This window comes from Plectropomus leopardus, chromosome 16, assembly GCF_008729295.1.
Source record: "Plectropomus leopardus isolate mb chromosome 16, YSFRI_Pleo_2.0, whole genome shotgun sequence".
In the NCBI taxonomy this organism is placed as follows: Eukaryota; Metazoa; Chordata; class Actinopteri; order Perciformes; family Serranidae; genus Plectropomus; species Plectropomus leopardus.
The window spans coordinates 3,274,931-3,292,433 of record NC_056478.1 but is presented as its reverse complement, the minus strand read 5'-3'; the positions used below and the strand labels follow the sequence as shown (position 1 = coordinate 3,292,433).

The window sequence follows — 17,503 nt, the reverse complement described above, 5'->3', positions numbered from 1 at the left end:
AGCTCTGTGTCCGACAGACTGCTAAATAACCACTGACTGCACAATTACAGATTAAAGCCATGATATTCAACTCATGGCCTATGGGCCTCATCCAGCCCCCAAAAGAGTGCCTAGTGGCCCCCAACAATTTTCTAAATAACAATAAAAATATTTTGTATTTTGACTGACAATAAATTGCCAGAGTGCATAAAACAGCACCAAATTGAACTTGTTTATCAAAAAAACTGCTAGTGGAGGATCCCCCGCAACCCTCAACAGAGGTCCTAGCTAAGTCACGAATGTCCAAAACATGCTAAAATCTTAGAAATTTCCTAAAAATTAAAGAAATGTCCTAAAATCCTAGAAACATCCTAAATTCTTATAAACATGCTAAAATCCTAGAAATGTCATAATATCCTAGAAACCTCAAAAAATCACCCTAAAACCCGAGAAATGTTCTAAAATCCGAGAAACGTCTTAAAATGCTGGATATGCTCTGAATTCACAAGCATCCCTTAGTCCTAGAAATGTTCTAAATCCTTGAAATGACTTTAAGTCCTAGCAATTTCCCAAAATTTTAGAAATGTCCTACAATCTTAAAACCATCCTAAAACTGGAGAAACATCTTAAAATCCTGAACATATTCTACAATCACAAATGTGCTGAAGTACTGGAAACGTCCTAAAATCCTAGAAACATCTTAAAATCCTAGAAATGTCCTAAAACCGCAAGTATGTCTTACATATTACTATTGTCCTAAAACCCATATACATCCTAAAATCAGGGTGTTTTTAAATCCTATGAATATTCAAAAATCTAACAAATGTCCTCAAATCCTTGAAACATGTACAAGGCTGCTACATTTGCCCCCTGGCCTCCTTTCATTTTGCAAAAGTTGCCCCAAAGCCAGTTGAGTATCCTCTGGTTTAAAGATTTCTCTCATAAAAATCAAAAAGGCTTCTTTTCCAATGAATTTGTGTCCGGAGAGCGGGAATGGATGGGCCTGTCTTACAAATGCTGAGAAATAGAATTGTCTGCTTGGAAGAGGCTATAAAATTACACCCAGGCCCACGGGCATGGAGCAATGACAGAGGATCGCTTTACAATGCCACCTTCAGCCACCGTCTTATTAACATTATGGTCACTTTTATCGCGGCCAAATGTCTGTGTGTCTTTGAATACAACAAACAGCCAAACCGCGACGCATAAAATATACGAGCTGCACAGAGACCGAGTTGGAGCTTTGCCCTTCATGTCCTTCCAAGCAGGAGTTTACGTCTCTCTGATTTTTCACTGTTCATTTCCTTGGCTGCAGACATGAGCAGCGATCGCCTGACTTTTAAGTCCACTCCAATGAACTGTGAGGATGTAAAGAGAGGTTAAGTAACTGTGTTTTTCTATTTAAGCTGAGGAAGCATTATGAGCAATGTCCCTGTGACTTTGCTCATATGTTCCCCTACACGCCAAGGACGCAATGTGAAATTCTGGGCCGATACTGGTGTTTGTTTGTTGTGTTGTTTATTCTATTTTTGTTATTAATTTCCCCTTTGTGCCAGGGAAACAGAGAAATTACTATTTTTTAAAAAAGTAACTAAACTGCTTTAAAGTCTTTCCTTAAAGTCCTTCTGTTCTAAAGCCCTTCATTATAGGAACACATCATAATGTAACTCACTGCAACCTCCGTTAGCTGTTAGTTTCAGTCACCAGCTGCTAACAGCTAACGTTAACTAGCTCTCCTCATGCCAATTTAACCCTTAGGGCCCGCTTTAATATTACACACACTCAAATTGCTCTGCTCACAGAAAGTGCTTTTCAAAATAACACTTTAAAAATGTTATACATTAATATTACTTGCACATTGTATTTTAGACTTATTGTAAAAGCTGAGCTGGAAATCCAAAAATTAAACAAAAAACATACAATCTTGCCAAAATTTTTGCCATACGCATAAACACAGCCAAAAATTTTTTAAAAAAATGAAGAATGACAAGCGTGTAAAATGTGCCAAACAGGGTCGAACATTACAGTTACAGCTGAAATTACAACAGAAATAAACAAGTTCAGCAATTTCACATATCTCCACAGTTCAAATAAATTGCCAGTTGTCTACCCAGAAGTTGCTGTTGTTGTTAACACAATGTCATGGAGATTTGGTCGAAAGTCCAATACCGATGTTCAGACGCATCCCTACTAGACACAAGTGAATGTGACAACATACAGTTTTTCATCATTCACTGTGTATCAGTGTCAACAGCTGGACCCCCCTGACAGACAGACAGCGTGCATTTCAGCAAACAGTCTGCAAATAAAAACAGCCTGTCTCCATTATTATATGTCACCAGATGTCGAGCAGTAATTATTTAATACAATTAATGACCCTGGTCATTGTGCCGCAGGCATTTATACGGGCAAAGTCTCCTGCCAACGTGAATTAATCAAAGCTAGAGAACATGCATCACAGCATTAGGTGGCTGGGATGGGGCCAATATTTTATAAGCTGCTCTAGTCCTTGGAAGGAAACATGCAGGCGAAGGCAAACAGGTTGTAAATAGGATGCTAATACAGATGCACATCACACCTCCTGCAAACACATGATTTATGTATCCTCTTAACTCAAAAGCCACCTTTCAACCAGCACTGTTGGAGTATGCAAATCAGACGTGGCTGTAAGTCGCTGTTGTGTATACTTCCATTAAATGTGAACTATTTACATATTCGCTCTTTACTGGAGATAACTGATTTGGAGTTTTACAGTCGCAGAACGAGCAGATCCCTTGAAAACAAAATGCATGGTTAGAGGATAAAGAAGCAGTGATATAACGAGGTGCAGGCAAACAAAAGCCTGTCAGTTCTGGTTATTCTTTATTATGTATAATGGTTATAATGATTTCAGAAGATTACTGGGAAAGCCTGCTTGATGTCAAATATTTAATGTGCTTTGTTTTCTCGCAAAGACGAATGATAAAATCAAGGCGAAAACACTCCACAGTGAATTTACCGTAGCACATAAACTATATACCGCTGTTATGTGGTGGCACCACTCAAATGACAGTCAGCTTAAATAGTTTTAATGTAATTTCCCATGCTTCTGAGAAGAAAGGCGGGGGGAAATGAGTTCAAGTGACTTCAGTGACCGGTGAAATTTGTTTTCCTCTTGAAGTAATTTGAAGTCTGGTTTGCCTCAAGCGTACAGAGCTGGTTCAAGCCTGACATTCCACCTAGAAACCTGTTCCAGCGGGCCGCTCTTTAAAGCCCCGCTTCTCCTCAAGGCAGATTCAATTATTCAATTTCAAATAAATTATTACATAATACATCCATGTCCTTCTAGGGGCCAATGCACTCTTAAATAATGTCTGGTACACTCTGCATTTTTAACAGCCCAGACATACCTAGAATAGATTTTATATTTTATTATAGATGATGTTTATTCCAAAGTAGAGATAAGATAGTAAAATACACCTTATTAAAATGACTAAGGTTCATAAAAGTGATGCCAGGGGAGCTGTGGCTGTTGGGCAGCCTCAGAGCAGAAATACTCCTGTAGCCAGGCTTAATGGGAGCCAGCATAAACAAAACATGGCAGCAGTTGTGGTGATGGTAATGAGCTGCAACAGGGATACTCAACTAATGGCCCACAGGCCAAATCTGGCCCCTGATAGTATGCCGGGTGGCCCCCCAACCATACTATAATTCAAAATAAAAAACTTTTAGTAAACATAAGGAGCCAGAGTGCATAAAACAGCATCAAAATACATTAAAAAAAGTGCCAGTGGAGGACAACCCCCAACCCAACACAGAGGTCCTAGCTGTGAAAATCTGAGAAATGTCCTAAAATCTAAGATACATTATAAAATCTGAGAAATGTTGTAAAATCCTAGAAAAAACCCTAAAATTCTAGCAACCTGCTAAAATTATGGAAATGTCCTAAAATCCTAGAAACATAATAAAATCTGATATATGTACAAAATTCTAGAGATGTCCTAAAATCCTACAAACATCCTAAAATCCTAGAAAAATCCTAAAACAAGAGAAAAATGCAAAAAATCCAAAGAATGTCCAAGAAATGTCCAAAGTCCTAGAAATGCTCTAAAATCTAAGACTTCATAAAATTCTAGAAATGTTGTGAAAATCTAGAAACATCCTAAAATGCTAGAACGTCCAAAAATCTTAGAAATTTCCTTATATTCTAGAAATGTCCTGAAATCCTAGAGACATCCTAAAATCGTAGAAATGTTACAAAATTGTAGAAAAATTCTAAAATGCTAGCAATGTGCTAAAATCCTAGAAATGTCCTAAAATCATAGACACATCCTAAAATCTGAGAAATGTAAAAAATTCTAGAAATATCCTAAAATCCTAAAAATGTCCTAAATCCTGGAAATGTCCCTGGGGCTGTTGCAACTTGCCATTTCACAAAGTGTCCCCAAAAAAGCAAAATGAGTATCACTGAGCTACAAGATACAATTTTCCATGTCCATGTTCCCGTCTCCTCCCCCATCCATGGAGCAAACCTGCAGCGTCATCGTATGGGGCTAACAGGCTTAACCTGCCCCCCGCGGAGCCTCCCACCACACTGCAGACTCACAGACCTGCAGGGGCCCCAAGATGAAGCCCTGCAGGCTCAGAGTCCTAACCAAATCCCCGCCCTTCTGTCCCCAAACATGTCAAGTAAATTTAAACTGTGTGTATTCAAATTATGGTAATGGCTTCAATTTTTATTCTGTGAAAGGCTTCTTTTTTTTGTAGGGAAACCAAATATTTCCAAACACCACATGAAATGACACTGGGTTAAAGCCATGGGTAAATTTGGAATTGGGTCCTTATCTGGTAAGTATGGCCCTTGGCACTGGCTCTTGGTGTCAGCTTGCTTGCTCGGGGTCTAATGAGTCCCAGCATTTTGTTGGGCAGCGCGGCTTGGCTCTCCTTCCTGGAAAGCTGATGGACTACATAGAAAATATTAAGGCCACAGTAACATTATGGCGCAGACTAATGCACGGCTCTCTCTAATGTGGCATGTATGTGCACAGTATGGAGCTGGATCCACAAGAGTGTGCACTTTACCAATGCTGTTATCACAGGCGAGTTTCTTTTATTTTTTGGGAAAAGGCATTTTTTTAAGCGAATGGATTGGATAAATAAATGATAATCGAAGAAAAATCTGCTGAAACTATATTCTTTACAAATATACATCTAAATCAGGGTTTCTACAGCTTAAGACAAGTTAGATTTTTAGACTTTTTTATGATGCTCCGATTGAAATTTAAGACCAGTCTTACAAAAAGCAAAACTGGAGGAAAATACACAAACTGACATCAGTTTCTTAGGTAGAGTTTTGCCTAAATGTTAATTGTAGGTGTAGATCTGTTGCTGCTGACCTGGGTGCTGTTCTCAGGAGATTATTTTGAGATTTTACAATGTTAGACAAAACACTTGATAAATCCTATTTTCCAGGTCTCTGCTTTTTTAAGACTTTTAAAAGATTGATTAAAGACATTTTAATACTAATTGAGGTTGACTTTTCTAGATTAATAGATTCAATGCCTTTTAGCAATTAACTTTTTCTAAGGCCTTTAGCAAATGTTTAACCAAAACTGAGACTTTCAACATCATATACAGAAAACTGATTTTAAAAAGTCAAGTGAAAATTTCACTAAAAATGAATAACTAAAAATAGCTTCCTGAGGTTTTACAGAGTAAAAATTCCTCCCATGCTGCAGTTTAATTGCACTTTTTAATTATTTAATTCTATTGGTGATGATTAAAATAAAAAGCAGATACAGATTATCAGCAAAATGCCAAATACTGGCCCTGATAATCGGCCAGGCCAATGATCTGTCAACCCCTACATTGGAGTTTCCCGTGAGTTTCACCAATCATAGCAGTCCACAGCATAATGTCATCAAAGATGCAGACGTGCCCAAAAAACCACACTTAACAAAAAAATTAGAGCTATAGACAGTGCCATTCCCTGATATTCTGCTTGGAAGTGGGGTAAACTGTGTTGCACTATGTGGATGCAAACAAAAATCATAATTGAAACACCTGCAAAACACACCTGCCGAAACTGGATGAAACTTGTGGACAACAAATAAGACAAATCACCATAACACAGGCTGTAGCATCCAGATCTACTGCAAGTACAAAAATACTCCAAATACTTCAATGATATACCATTCAACTACTATGGTAATTCATTAAAATAGCCAATTTTTTTATCCTCAAAACCCATTAAAAATAATTCAGCAACTACAATAGAGTGCCATAGTTTCAGACTTATTTTAAATGGCACAAAGTAAAACTTAAAGGGCTGCTACCGATTCGAATCTCCGCGGACGTAAGAGGTTCACAGCTTAGTGCATTCTGAGACCATTTGGGTCTCTGCACAGGGAAACTGCAGGCTTTTTAGAAACTTGATACCAGCATCACTAGCCCTTCAGTGACTGTGTTCAAGAGGGCAGCTGAAGAGACTGCCTTTCATAGTTCACTGATCTCTAAAGAGCTCGGGAAGCACAGCGTTTGCGCATGGCCTCTTGCCCCGTGTACATTAGCAAGTATATTATGCTTTGTAATAACCTCTGATGCTAAATATTCAGTAGCATATTCAAGCAAAGATATCACTGCCACCACAACGCAATATGGAGAGCATTAGGGCTGCAGTGGGAATAGTAGAAGACTGATAATGCACTGTTGGTTAAGATGAAGAACTCACTCATTAATATTTAAACCAAGGACATCTTTATTGTCCTTAGAAAAAAAAAGGGTCATATCTTTTTGTTTTGAGCGATAACTGCAGTTTTTTCAATGGCTCTAAAAACTCTTACTGCAGTAATACTGAACTTACAGCCTTAGGCCAAATCTGGCCCCTGATAGTGTGCCATGTGGCCCCTCAACCATTTTCTAATTCCCAATAATAATATAGTGATTCACACTGGGAATTGTTTTTGTACTTTTAGTATACATGAGGTCCCAAATGCATTAAACATCATCAAAATAGAGCTTGTTTATAAAAAAAAAAATGCCTAGCTGAGCACCTAATGTCCTAAAATCCTTGAAATGTCCTAAAATCTGAGAAATCTCCTACAGCCTACAGACATTTACAGGTCTGCTGCGACTGGCCCCTGACCTCCTATCATTTTTCAAAATGGCCCCAAAGCAAAGCAAGTTGAGTATCCCTGTCTTTCTGTTTAACCTGACGAAAAAATAAAATATCAGTCTCACTAAAAAAATATGTATATTTACAGGTGTTTCTCTGAAAGCACATAATGGCAAAAAAAGGCCTCAATCTTGTTCATCTTAGAAGTAAATTACATCCTATCCCCCTCCTTTCACTGAAAACTCCTTCATCATCTTGATATCAAAGCTGCACACAGTCAACCAACTCAAGACAGATCAAGCATTCTCCCAACTCTTTTGCTACCTTTGATTTGCTCACAAACACGGCCAGGACATCCTGAAACCCACAGTGATCAATGAGACTCTGGATCTTTTTAAATGTCGGAGTTAAACCCAGCTTGCATCGGTGCTGCCACTTCAGAGCAATTAACAGACTGCGGGCCGCGGGTAGAGCTCGGATGCAGCTGTTGTCTCCAACAGGTAGAGATAATCTGTGTTTGGTCCTGCTGTCATCTAACTGCCGCTCTCGCCACTTCGGCATGACTACTTGAAAAGGGAAAAAAATTAAAAAGATGCTAGCGCCTTGATAAGCAAGCTGCACTCAGCTACCTGTGTGCACCACTTAATGTGGCTGTGGCAATTTATCGAGGGTAGGATCCATTTCTTAATGCAGAGCTTGCTGAGGGGAATTCAAATGACAGCTTCAAGAGGAACAAAAACAAGCACGAGGACAGAACAACCAGTGTACGCTCTGAAAGGTTACAGTGACATTAAGGGTGCACAGAGACGACCAAAGACCTCTGTTTAAACAGTGTCCAAAAACTGGATTATACTCGAAAACAGAATTTAGTCACCTTGGCAAAAATCACATCACAAGAATTCAACCACATTTTGGAAATAAGCTTTTGTGCCAAACATCAAATAAGAAGATTGATATCAATCACTCTGTATGGCAAGGCAGTAATTTAAATATTTACTGGAGGGAGGACCCTAATATTCAAATATGCTCAAAATGCCATCAGCACCTCTAAAGCTCAAAAACAAGAATGAGTCCTAAAATCTGGAGAAGCTAGTATTTCAGAGGGCTGCCCCTTGAAAGGCAGAATTAAATAATCAGTCGGAGAGCCCTCAGACGAATGAGATTGCTTTTTGTCTATTAGTTGTTCTTTTGTTTTAATTTTGCTTGTCAGTGTGCTGTGCGGGTGTATTACTGGAAATGTTTTAGTCCCACATTTTCTGTGGAGTGAATGCTCTTGACTTTCACGGTACTCTTTGGTACAAGCAGCAGCGGACATGCAGGTAGTGACACAGAGGGAGAGACAGCCTGTAACTGCATTCACACAAAACACGAACAGAAATTCACATCATGTTACTCACTCGTATACAGTCGCTTTTTTATTTTTAGAGCATTTTGAAACTCGCCAATTCGCCCTCAACAGCTGTGCTATGCACGGTAAGGCTAATAAGCCATGAATTTACAGCTTTAAGCAAGTTAACCTAACAAAATGTCTGGCTTTTGTTTACGTCGGCAAACATGTTTTTGCTTATTTATGATCCATCATTAGCGCTGTTTTAAGATGACTGAATTTAATCCTTTGTGAAGAAAGCATGAGCTGCTTAAAAGGAAATTACAAAAAAAATTGCAAAAAATAAAAAACAAGTCTAGAAAAACACCTTTTTTTCAAATAAACAAACAAGGAAATGACCTGAAAAGGTGCTAAAGATGATCATTCTGTATAATATTCCTTACTTTTTAATTATAACAGTTATAAATGTAGTTTCTTGGACATTTCCTTTAAGCTTTAAAAAAAAATCCAATATGCAAAACGCTTCTTGCCTAATTGCCTATTGTTATTTTTACTCATGTTTTCAAAAGAAAGCAAACAAATTTCTTCAGGGTTAGAAGGTGTTAATACTTTTGAAGGAGTCTGAAAGCAGCACAGTAAAAGGGATGTCATTCCAGGTTTCTAAGGGTTAAAAGGACAAGTTGAATAATTCAAAATTATCTTAATTTATCTTTTCAAATTCAGTCAACTTAAAATGTTAGGGGCTGCTTGACACAAACTTTTCAAAGCTCAAAACAAATGGTTTCATTTTAATATTTGGTAACTTGTGATTATTTCACCAACAATTATGAAAAGTGCTGCAGAGGCTCCAAACACTCCTCTGCACTCACAGTTTCAGTTGTGTTTAAAATTAGCTTCATGTTTATGTGCTAGGTGCAGCGCAACAACATCATGCACTCCAGGTTCAAGAGGCTCTCACAGTATTCTCACGGATTAAGTGCCATCTGAAAATCACAAACAAAAGAATTCCTCTTCCCCGACGTCTGAGAAAACGCTAAAATTCCACAAAGCAACACTGAGTTTAAAGTCAACAGAGACAGTTAAGTTACCGTTGACGCAGACAAGCCGAATGTGTAACCTGCATGAGTCATGTTCTGGAAAAAAAAAAAACTCAGATAACACCTGAACTGTTTTAACTAAAATCATTTTCCCAATGTCACCTCATTTCTTGTCATCATCGTAATAGACGGCAATAATTTGATCACAACACTGGAGCTTTTCAACTGTATTAAAGCGGTGCAAATGACAACAGATTTTTTTTTCTCCTCATAATCTATTGAACATTTTCTGACCGACAACACAAGAACAGTTTCCGCACAGATCTCAAACTCAATCAAAATACAGCGTGAGATCCTGGTGTGTGGAAGCTGCTCTTTGTGCGTGTGATCATGATCTCTCCAGCTCCTGACAAAGGTTTTAGCCAGGTAAGCAGCGAACAAAGAGATGACCAAAAGAGCTTTTAGTTTTTCTGCTTATACTCAACATTGCATCTGTACACTGTTATTTCTGAACGGCCATTGACCTCTGCATCTGTATTACAGGTAAACACTGAGGTGTTATTTCCAACAAACAAAAAACAATAATCATGCTTAATACGCTACTGTTTGGCCAGCAGTCAGATCCTGGCTGAGGATGGAAATTAAGCTTTTTCTCTGACATACTCCAAAAACAAACAAACAAAAAGCTACAAAGCACATTCAGAGTTTCAACTGGCTCAGAACAGAGTGGAGGTGTTGCAATCCAGATCATGTGCACACACGTGTACTGTGACTTTAACTGGATCACACAACATCCTTCAAAAATATCCTATTAAAGAGACTGTAATTACAGAAAATTAGGTAAAAACCAAGTGTTATTACAAAAAGAAGACATTTTTAAATTTGAAGAACATGGAGTTTATTGTCTAGCAAAGGTATAAAACCGCACGATTACTGTTTTTTTTTACGGTGATGGGGGCCGGTTGATCCAGATTGTCCTTCTAATACTCACCACTCCACCAGAATCTGCTTAATTGCCAACCAGATTAACAATGCGCTTTCTGGAGGAGGACCCCAGAAAAGTTACGCCCCCATAAGTGCAGAATGTGCTTCAATAGATTTGGCATATCAGTAAAAAGAGACAATAGAAGAGATTCTACTTACAGAAAATGAGTTAAAAATCAAGTGCTAGAGCATGTCTGTGTGGTTACAAAACACATACATTTTTAAACTTGGGAAAAAATTGAGGTCATTGTCTCGCAAAGGCATAAAAACACGCACAACTGCTGTTTATTTTCACTGTGATGTGACGGAGAGCTCCGAGACCTCCCCTTTTATTGTGCCCTTGTCACTTCTCAAACCAAAGTTACACCCCTGAGTACTCAGATAGCCTAAAAAGACTCAAAGAAAAAATAACCAATTAAAGATATTATAATTACAGAAAATTAGGTAAAAGTCAAGTGCTAGAGCATGTCTTTGTTTACAAAAAAAGGCATTTTTAAACTTTGAGTTTATTGTCTCTCAAAGGCATAAAAACACACAATTTCTGTTTCTGTTCATTGTGATGGGGGCGGATTGTTCCAGATTGGCCTTCTAATACCCACAGCTTCACCTGAATCAGTGTAATTGCTGGTTACATTCACAGTGTCGTTTTTTTTCTGGGGGACGACTCCTGTTCTCTTGTTTAATTATGCCCATGCCACCTCTCAAACCAAAGTTACGCCCCTGGATACTCAGGTACAGAGACTCAAAGTACCTGTAAAATAGCCCATAAATGAGAATCAAATTACAGAATATTGGGTAAAAATCAAGTGTGAGAGCAAATAGACTTAATAAAAATAGACTATAAAAGAGATTCTACCTCTGGAAAATGTGTTAAAAATCAAGTGCAGGAGCATGTCTGTGTGATTACAAAAAATACACATTTTTAAACTTGGAAAAAATGGAGTTCATTGTCTTGCAAAAGCAGAAAAACGCACACAACTGCTGCTTCTTTTCACTGTGATGGGGGAGGGTTGGTCCAGATTGGCCTTCTTAATATCCACTGGTCCACCAGAATCACAAAAATTGCCAGCTAAACACACAATCTTGATTTATTTTGACTGGGAGCATCCCAAGACCCCCCATGTTATTGTGCCCTTGCCATTTCTCAACCCAAAGTTACGCCCCTGTATACTCAGTTAGCCTAAATGGGCACAAAGTACCTATAAAAATAACCTATTAAAGAGATTATATTTTCAGAAAATTGGGTAAAAATCAAGTGCTAGAGCATGTGTTTGGTTTCAAAAAAAGACATCTTTAAAGTTAACTGTCTTGCAAAGGCATAAAAACGCACTATTTCTGTTCCTTTCCATTGTGATGTGGGCAGGTTGGTTCTTATTGGCCATTTTATACCAATTTCTTTCACCAAAATCGGCAAAAGTGACAGTTAAACATGCAATCTTTTTTTTTCTCCACGGAGAGCACCTCAAAACCTCCCATTTTTATCTCAAACCAAAGTTATGCCCCTAGATACCCAGATAGCCTAAATAGACTCGAAGTACATAAAAAAAATAACCCATTAAAGAGATAATAATTACAGAAAATTGGTTAAAAAGCAAGTGCTTAAGCACGTATTTGTTTACACAGAAAAAGGGATTTTTAAACTTGGAGTTCATTGTCTCTCAAAGGCATAAAAATGCACAATTTTCTTCCTTTTACTGTGATGGGGGCGGGTTAGTCCAGATTGGCCTTCTAATACCCACCGCTCCTCCAGAATCAGCGTAATTGCCGGCTACATTCGCACATTAATATTTTCCTTTGGAGAGCGCGGTGTAGATAAACAGAAGCCTTATATGTGCATCCTTAAAAAGGAGCCAGTGGAAATGGCTCCATCTCCTCCGAGCAGCTGCCTGCCTCGCTCCAGCCGAGGCATCATTATGTTTATCTGACTCTTGTTACAAGAAGAAACACGGAGAACCTGGCTTTCCGCGGTCATGTTTGTTGGGGGAGCTTGGCACGGCTTCTGTTCTCTGGACTCCTTTAAACTACAGTCCATCACCGCGGGCGAAAGCAGCAGATCAGAACTCCATCCAAGTACAAGAATACACTACTGTACGGTGTTTTTCATCTTTTCACCTGTGTTTATTTACAGCCCGGGATTAATGCACACCAATCAAATTATAACTCCTTACCCTGCAAAGGAGCTCCTGGAAAAAAAGTGCAAATAAAATAAATAAAACACCCTTGAGCTACAGCATTGTAATTTGCTGACCAGAACAGGAGTCGTTTTTCGCCTGGCCTTTACTAATAGGATAAATGGCTCGGGGTAATTTAAAAATGAATTCCTCAGGCCAAAGTGGTTCCCCGGGCCAACCTAAATCACGGTTGATATAGACGGATTATCCCTGATTGAGTTTTACAGCAAAGAAGCTTGTGACAATACCTCCACAGAGATGCCTGACAATGAGGCTGTCTTTGACACTGTGTATTGCAGCTGCATTATAATCCTCCACCTACAGCACTGTCAGCAAGCAGCAATTCTAAATAGATGCAGAGACAATTCTCCGTCACTCGGAGCAGATGAGGCGAGAAGACCCCCGCTAAATGGCCCCGGCTCTGAGGCAAATGCATTGTCTTACCTCATCGAGTGCAGAGCTCCCTGCCTGTTCAGGGAGGACTAGGACTAAAGCCTTTAATCCCCGCCTTGATTCACGATAGCCCGCTAGGTTTTCAAATGTCATCAGTGGGGAAGTGTGTCCTGCTCCTTCCACACATGTTAATACAAAAACAACACCGGGGCGCATCAATTTAGGGATACAAGCAGGGTGTCTATTTATACATCAGGCTCAAAAACAAGCATCAGTGCCAACACCAGCGAGAATTGACAAGTGTGTTTTTTGGATATGAGATGGTGAATCACGCTAAATACTACAGATTAAATGATTATTCTCTATCCTCTCTTGCCAGGAAATAAATGCTCGTCATGGAAAAAAAAAATCTGCAACTTTTCTACATGTGAAAAGGCACAGTGTCCCTTTACGGGGAGGGCTCCACTTCACAGCCAAGGGTACAGCCCTTCACTGGAACAACAGATGGGACTTGTGATGAGTAATGCTTTGTTGTCTGCAGGATGTGCTGCAAGTCAAATACATCTGTAAAATGTAAGAATAGGGGTTTAAAAATATACAGACACGCTGCGAGAGGAGGCAAAACTAGGATGCAACATCTGTGCGCGTGAGATATTAATATTTGTGTATTTTGGGAAAGTATGCAAACAAATTTAAAGATGTAGTGCAAAAAGGAAAGTCGTGTAACATTAGTTAGTTTTGCATAACAGTTGAGTAATTATTAAAGGATTTATGACATGCATTTTTATGGATTTTGCATGCTTTATTAACCCTTTGAAATCTGGATCGGCATCGGTTTCTCACGTTACGTTCGGACACCTTTCACATGTATTAGAAACATGAGCAAATTGGTTTCTATTGAAGACACAGCTAAAAGTGTAATGAACAACTTGGCAAGAGATGTCAAGCAAATTGCAAGAAATTGGGAAAAGCTGACAAGAAAATGAACTGAAAATTAGTTTAATTTTTTTAAGCAGTGAAAAGTGAACGACAGAGGAGAGAAAAATATTAGAAAACCACTATTTAATTATAATGACATTTTTAGCACTTTTTTCAAACTATTTCCTTCTTTGTGGGTGGGTTGGGGTTTTGTTTTTGTTTTTTTTTTACAATTTTTCTTTTCTTTTTTGAGGACCAATTTTCATGTAATTTCCTTGTTACTTTACACTGATTCATTCCTAATTTGGGGAAATTTACTGTAAAGTTGCCTTTCTCTCATGTCTTTGAAAGCCAATATGCCGAGGTGTCAAGGGGTTAAACTGATTTAAATCAAATTGTGAGCCGATTTCTTGGTGCTATCTTTAAGGGATACGTCTCTATGTCCTTGGTTGCCGACCTCTCCACTGACCAATGCTCCACTATTTCCCTCACCCTTTCTGTCACAAGCTCTGAGACGTGAAGTTTTCTTTCTTGCAGGAGCGCTTGCGCACAACATGAGCGCCGCACACACCATTTGGTAGGCTATGGTCCTCAGCTAAAGGGGGTGGCAGTGAAACTGATGATCCTCCTCTCATTCATTCATGATAGGACAAGTGCCCGTCTTAAACTCCAGCCTGACACAAAGCAAAAACGCAGCCGTGCATGAAGTCAGCGTGGCGGCGGACGCTTCCACCTCCGCTGCCGGACTGAGCGCTTACCTCCCCGGTCGCTCGCTGCTCCTGTCCCCCGGCGTTTGTCCTTGTTTTTCTCTACGACGCTGCTTTATGTATGAATGCTGTCTTTATCCCCGCAAAGAGCGCTGTTGCATTTTACAGCAGAAGGAACAACACTGTGCACCGGGAGCGGCTGTGTGCTGCTCGGTAAGTCGCCTGTCTGTGCGCCGCTCTGCACGTCACCAAGTGGGGTGGACAGGACTTGGCAGACGCGTCTCTCCGTGCTCCCTGCGCGGCGGCGGATCTGAGATGTAAGCGACTGCTTGGACGGGGCTGGCACACCGTGTGGCCACTTTTCTCCCGATGCTGCTCCTCCCCTTTCACTTTGTTTGGTCCACACCGGCCCTACAGCGCCGCCCACCCGACACTGCGCGCTATTGCATGCACCCGCAGAGCTGTTTCCACCACAGACACCATCAGTGACAATACAGTCACTCACACTCTGTAAGAGGGTCCTGGGATCATCAGGGGACACTATCCGTTTCTACTTATTCTACTCTTCAGTTCTATTAAACAAATGATGCACATATTTTTAAATATTTCTTATTCTATTTTTTATATTTTTATATACCAATTGTGTTTTATATTGCAGCATAATGCACAAATGTGAACATACTCAATATTTTCTATTTTCTCATGATTATACATATACATGTATGTATACATATACATATATATATATGTATAATCATGAGAAAATAGAAAATATTATATATATATATATATATATATATATATTATATATATATATATATATATATATATATATATATATATATATATATACATGAAAAAACAGAGGTTCCATTTTATTTCTATTTTTTTTTTACTTTATTATGACACTTTATAATACTTATCTTATTATAATCTAAATGTTCTTTTACTTCATTTATGCTCATTGTAACAGTATTTAATTTGACTTGATTTAAACTTTACTGTAACAGAACTTTAACGTAATTGTAACAGTACTTTATCTTTAACATTATTGTAACAGTACTTATTTAAAGTTATTATAGAAAAGTAGATACTTTGTTTAATCTTAGTATAACAGTACTTTATTTGCCTTTATTATAACAGTACTTTAATTTTATTATAACTGTACTTTATCTAACTTTATTTGAGATGTAGTTTGTGTAGTAGTTTAGTATATATACAGTCTACAGAAGTTAAATGGAGATTTCAAAATATTGAGATAAATATTTTTATATCACGATAGAGCCTAAAAAGTATTGCAATAATATTTATAGTCCATATCACTCAGCGCTGGTTACACCTAAAATATGTATGACCCTTACAGGCAAGAGAGCTGACTGACCTAACTAACAGTATCATGCTGTTACACAGCAGCTACCATGGGCCCCACAGGGATTTTTGGGGCAGTGACGCTGCAGTGTAAGTGGCCTTTTCTAATACTTCTGCCTGGCTTGCTCTCCTGACTGTGCGCCCCTGATTCTGTCATTTTTAAATATCTACTTCCCATATGACAAAGAAAAAAGAAATCACTGAAAGTTTCCCACAGGTCAGACTCTCTCTGAAGGACGTCTAACACCGGTTGTTTTGCTTCTTGGTCCTGCAGTGCCCCGAGCACTGCTGCTTTTCCATCCTACCTGGTAGTTAAATGCTGATAATTACATTCACTTTGCATACTGGTTGTAAATCAGTCCCTGATTAGACGAGAATGAAAATCAACAGGGCTCTCTCTGTGGCTGGATCCAAATCGGCCAAAATAAATGTCCTTTCTGCTTCTCTAATCACTTTTCCGTGAACACAATAAGAAATGTGATGCGGTCAAGCAAAGACGAGAAGAAGGGATTAAATAAAGTTAGGGACAGAGGTGTTGAGAGAGTAGGCCACATTATGCCATGGCACTGTAGGAAAAGCGCATGTAAGCAATAAAACTAATGTTGGCTGATTTCCATTTAACACTTTTTTAACATTTAGATAATTTGACCAGCTCTTATCTTGGCTGCCTCTTAGATAGGCTACTTGCAGGGCAATTAACTCAATAATTAACACAGGAACTGTCTAATCCACACTTTTTTCTGACCACAGAGGGCCTTTAAATACTGTCCATATCTTCACAACCTCTTCTAAAACTTTCCAGTTGTTGCTTAACAGAGCTAATTGTGCTGATTATCAGCCCGTCAGTGAAGCACGATGTGGAATCCATTAGAGCAGCTTAAGGCCCGGGGGCCAAATCTGGCCCCATATAGGGTGCCCAGTGGCCCCCCTACCATTTTCTTATTCATAGTACATAATAAAGTGGTCCAGACTGAGAATTGTTTTCATATTTTTAGTATACACAAGATGGCAGAGTGCATAAAGCAGCATCAGAATAGAGCTTGTTTATCAAAATCCTAGAAACGCCCTAAAGTCTAAGAAATGTCCTAAAATCCTAGAAATGTTCTTAAATCATAAAAATGTCAGAAAATCCCAGAAAAGCGCTGAAATCTGAGAAATGTCCTAAAATCCTAAAAATGTCCAAACCCTAGAAACATCCTAAAATCCTAGAAATGTCCTAAAAACCTAGAAATGTCCCAAATTCCTACAAATGTGCTAAAATCTTAAAAACATGCTAAAATCCTTGAAATGTCCTAAAAACCTAGAAATATCCCAAATTCCTACAAATGTCATAAAATCCTAAAAAAAATTCTAAATTCCTAGAAAATACCTGAAGTCCTAAAAACATCTTAAAATCCTGCAGATGTCCTAAAATGCTAGAAAAGTCCTAAAATCCCAGACAACACAACAAATACCAAGGATGACTAATTTTTTTTCTGCCACCTAAAAAGAGGCCAAAGTTGTCTTGTGTCAATATTTCAACGTTA

At 38.7% G+C, this 17,503-nt stretch overlaps 1 protein-coding gene across 3 annotated transcripts in view; it reads right to left on the bottom strand.

The window, feature by feature from the left end:
- The window catches only part of LOC121955786 (kelch-like protein 29), a 378,430-nt gene that overhangs the window by 343,823 nt on the left and 17,104 nt on the right, over positions 1–17,503 (bottom strand). Inside the window, exon 1 of one of the 3 annotated variants that reach the window (XM_042503869.1) lies at positions 14,661–14,908. The exons of the other annotated variants lie outside the window; for them this stretch is intronic. The gene's annotated coding sequence lies outside the window, so the exon portion shown is untranslated. Of the gene's footprint in view, positions 1–14,660; positions 14,909–17,503 lie in introns of those variants that run through there. 3 annotated transcript variants of the gene reach the window in all.